General features: G+C 40.6%; 1 non-coding gene across 1 annotated transcript; it reads right to left on the bottom strand.

Annotated features, from left to right (window-relative positions):
• Positions 1-3,037: 3,037 nt before the first annotated feature.
• On the bottom strand, positions 3,038-3,144 carry LOC123459676. The gene has a single exon (XR_006636434.1). It is a non-coding gene; the product is annotated as a U6 spliceosomal RNA (small nuclear RNA).
• Between the last annotated feature and the right edge of the window lie 1,690 nt (positions 3,145-4,834).

Below are 4,834 nucleotides of genomic sequence, written 5' to 3'. Positions count from 1 at the left end.
TGTTGGGAGCACTAGAGCACCGCGATAGGCCCAGGCAAAGGATTTGTTTTCGTATTTTCAAGTCTTCCTAAGTATTATTCCCCTGATGAGGGGTTGCAACTGCAAGTATTAGCCTATCTTGAACTTCAGCGATTTGAAGCTCTACAGAAAACAATAAATACCTGCTGGCTCACAACTGTCAAACCTAAAGGTTTCCTAGCCACTGAGGGCAGTACTACATGTGCCTATGAACTTCTCAATCTGAGCTGAGCTTCCTGCCACCTGTGCTTCAGCTTGTCAGTATCCAGCCCTCCTGCTTTCCACAACTGCCTGTCCAGGCTTTTCTTCACTGGGTAGGTGGATATGGGGGACTTGATCTGTGGCCAGACAAACTGAGGCTGCTGACATGTGTATTCCATGATTTCAGGCTCAGTTTTAAAATATTTTATTTATGAGAGAGAGAGAGAGAGGGAGGAAGCAGGAGCAAGCGAGCACACGGCAGATAGAGAGAATGGGTGCACCAGGGCCTCTAGTCACTACAAATGAACTCCAGATGCATATGTCACCTTATGCATCTGACTTATGTGGGCACTGGGAAATTGAACCTGGGTCCTTAGGCTTTGCATGAAAGTGCCTTATCCAGTAAATAAGCCATCTCTCCAGCCCAGCAGGCTCAATTTTTAAAAGTAGGTTGTTTCCCTTGCTTATCTGGCTTACCTGGGTACTGGGGACTCAAACCTGGGTCCTTAGGCTTTGCAGGCAAGCACCTTAACTACTAAGCCTTTCTCCCCCTTCTTTAACTTTTTTAAAAAAAGATTTTCATTTTTATTTGTTTATTTGAGAACAACAGACAGAGAAAGAGGCATATATATATATATAGAGAGAGAGAGAATGGGCATGCCAGGGCCTCCATCCACTGCAAATGAACTCCAGATGCATGTGCCCCCTTGTGCATCTGGCTAATGTGGGTCCTGGGGAATCAAGCCTCGAACCGGGGTCCTTAGGCTTCACAGGCAAGTGCTTAACTGCTAAGCCATCTCTCCAGCCCCTTCTTTAACTTTCTGTTGTCAATTTATATACATAAATACAATGTATCCTGATCATATTTCCCTTCTACAACCCTCCTTTGTCTATCCTCCCCTGCCATTTCCCACCACCACCACTGAACCCCTTCTTTTCAACTAGCCTGTCTTCTATTTTTACTTTACTTTTATTTATTTATTTATTTTGGTTTTTTGAGGTAGGGTCCTATTTTAGCCCAGGCTGATCTGGAATTCACTATGTAGTCTCAGGTTGGCCTCGAACTCACAGCCATCCTCCTACTTCTGTCTCCCAAGTGCTAGGATTCTGTAAAGGCATGTGCCACCATGTCCAGATCTCTCTTCTAGTTTGATATCATTTTTTCCCCTCATATGCAGGTCTTGTGCAGGTAGAGACAGCTGCTATGAGGTCATGAATGCAACCACCACTTTATCTCTGGAAGCAAGTGTCTTTAGCCACAGCCGTCTCTCCAGCCTCACTTCATGTTTGGAAAACAGTGTCCCAAAGCACTCCTCCTGAAAGATGACAATCAACATAAAACAAATTGTGTTTGAAAATGTCAGAATAAATGCTACCAGAGTATCCCTCCCCCTCCCCCCAAAAGTAGGTTGTTTCTTAAGATGGCACCTGGTCACTGCCTTCAAAGTCATATAGTGTGGCAAAATGGGATTTTTCTCTACTGCTGACTGTCCACCAGAGGAATCATCCAAAGCTGGAGCAGGGTTTGAGACTTGTGCAGACAGTGCACTCCTGTGAGGTTCAGACTGCCTGGCTTTCATGTGGCTGACCTGTTAAAAATGGCTCTGCTTTTCTCTCCCCTTCTGGGAGTTGTACAGCAGAGGGGGGTGGGTGTTTGGCTTGCTTCCCTACAGCCCACGTACCCTTCTAGTATCTCTTCACTTCTTTTGTGGCTTTCCAAAGATCTTCTATTTCTCTCTTTGGGGGTATGGTCTACTTTACCTTACTTAGAGTTTCTCCTTCATTAGCTAACACAGAGGCAGTCTCTAGCTGGCTCTCTTACCCAGAACTTTCCTCCACATTCCTGATAACATTTGTCATGTCAATGTTCTGGATTTGGACTTTCTGATAGATATGTAATAGTATCCTTGACTTTTTGACATTATAAAAGAGAGTATCTAATGCCTCATTCATTCACTCTTACATGAAATCAAGTCTTTGAAAATGTAAGCTATAGGTATCAAATATTAACTTAATTTTCTAGCACCTATACTTAGGGTTAAACTGGAGACAGGTGTTGCTGCTACTGTGAGCTCTGTCTATTTTTTGATGGCAAGACTCTGCAAAGCAGAGAATTGATATCAGGAGATAACTTGTAGTCATTAGGTGAAATAGTATTGACATCTAGACAGAGATGGTGGAAGTGGAGATCTATGGATAGATTCAGGAAATTTTAGGAAGTAAAGTCATCAGAATTTGATTGATTCTCTAGTGTGTGCCAGAAAGGGGATTGTTTCTGAGATTTATGGTTTATGATTTGTACACATGGACACATGATGGACCAAATCAAAGAGAGGGTATCCTAGAAAGGGTGTGTGTGTGTGTGTGTGTGTGTGTGTGTGTGTGTGTGTGTGTGTGACAGAGAGAGAGAGAGAGAGATGACCTGTCAAGAGAGCGTCTAAAGAAGGAATCTTCCCAGCAACAGAATAAACTTATTAGAATTGGTCAGTCCTTCATCTAGAACCCGCTAGTTCTACTTTTCTGAAAAAATGGCCCTAACCACACTCCTCCCATTGCTGTAATGTGGAGTGGAGTGATGAGTATTGCACATAAAGCATCCACATGGTGCCTCAACACTCTCATGAAACATTTGCTAATAGTTTTAGTATCTTAATATCTGCTTTTCTTGTAAGAAAAGAAAGGCATTTAGTTTCTTGCCTCTGTCCTATCAATTTCTAGACTGTAAGCAGAAGAAGTAGTACTAGCAGCAGCAGGACAGACTGCTTTTATTTTTAAAATTTTTTAACAAGTTCATCATTTAATAAGTCTCAATTAAAAAAAAAACATGGAGTGCTTTATGAATTTACATGTCATCCTTGCACAGGGGCCATGCTAATCTACTGTGTATCATTCCAATTTTAGTATATGCGCTGCTGAAGCAAACACCAGACTGCTTTTATGATCAGCATCTCATACATTAATTACCCCTCCTGGGAAAGTAGTGTTTATCCAGCTCTCTTATGCCCCCCCATAGGGAATAGATACAATTTTATTATATATCCACTATAGAAATAAGCGTCCTTCTTATTTTGTTGTCTGTTCCTTTTCTATGGGGTACTTCAAGATTCAATCACTTGGATGTATTTTTTAAATTTTATTTAACTTATTGAAATCAGAAAGAAGAGAGACAGAATGGACACACCAGAGCCTCCAGCTACTGCAAATGAATGCCACATGCATGCACCACTTTGCGCATCTGGCTGTACACGGGCACTGTAGAATCAAACTTGGGTTGTTAGGTTTTGTAGGCAAGTGTCTTAACCACTGATATATCTGTCTAGCCCTACTTGGATGTATTTTTACCTCTATCCATTTCTTGTGAGGTGTTTCACCATAAAAATAATAAATAATAAATTAAAAAGGCAAGCTTACATTATTCCTATATTTGTACATTAATAACCAGGAAAAAAGATCCAATCAAAATATCCTGAGCTCCTTTGCAAAACAAACACTGAGGAAAATATTTTGAGATCCAGTCAAAACAAATCAGACCAACAAAAACCCAGAACCCACTTGTGGAACAAACAGCAAAACCTAATCAGGGACAGAACTTAAAAGTCCATTTCATATCACCTCTAGTTCATACAGCAACCAGAAAGCAGCCCTCTGTGGTGTGTGCATACATAGTGTAACTTCTTTGGTTAGCTGATATGTTGCAGGACTCTAGCTCATCTTGTCCCATTGAGTTGATTGGGCATTCCTCTGCCAAGGCTCTCTTCTGCTTATCAGAACCTTTTCCTCAGTTCCACTGCCAGTGACTTATAAGGAGCTGTAAAAGTGGCAAAAAGCATCAAGTAGTTTAAACTCTGGCTGAAACTTCTAGTCCCGTACATGTCACACCACCCTTGAGTCCTGATGTTCAAAGCCTGAAAAACCTGCCATCATGGACTAAAGATCATAGTGATTACTGCTTTATGTCTCAGGCATGATGGCACATGCTTGTAATCCAAGCACTTGGGAATTGGAAGAGGGAAGCTCAGGAGTTTAAAGACAACCTGAGCTACTTGAGATATTGTCACAAACAAACAAGCAAACTCAGCCTATGTGGCCCGGAAATGAAGTTTTGTCACTGTGGAGCTATGAAGTACTTGGTCACAATGCTGAGAGACCCTTTAGTTAAGTTTTGTCTAATTCTTTGAGTTTCCTAAGTATATCTTTAAAATAAAAAAACTCAAGATCTTAAAATTGATGATATACTCTACATTTTAAAATTTACCAAGGACACTTCTTAACACACATTAAATTGGAAAATACCAAAAATCTTGGCAACACACATGAGGGAGAGGAGAACAGCAGCTCTCCTAGCTTGGTGGTGAAAGTAGAGCCCGTGGACACCAACGTACCAACATGGCTCACTATTACAAAGGTATGTATACAGTCCTTGGCATCTTATTTTACAGTTACAATAATACAATTATTTGAGACTTTTTAAATGCCTATCAAGTAAGGATAGGTTTTAACCTATTTAACCTATAAAATATTATAAGTATAGTTAATGGGCTGTTACAAAACCATTAAAAAAGAATGTCTGTAAATAATGGTATGGAATGTCATTATCCCAATTAATGATTATTTA

This window comes from Jaculus jaculus, chromosome 3 (genome assembly GCF_020740685.1).
Source record: "Jaculus jaculus isolate mJacJac1 chromosome 3, mJacJac1.mat.Y.cur, whole genome shotgun sequence".
Lineage (NCBI taxonomy): Eukaryota > Metazoa > Chordata > Mammalia > Rodentia > Dipodidae > Jaculus > Jaculus jaculus.
Note: the sequence above shows the minus strand (reverse complement) of the source record. Positions and strands in the feature narration are given on the sequence as shown.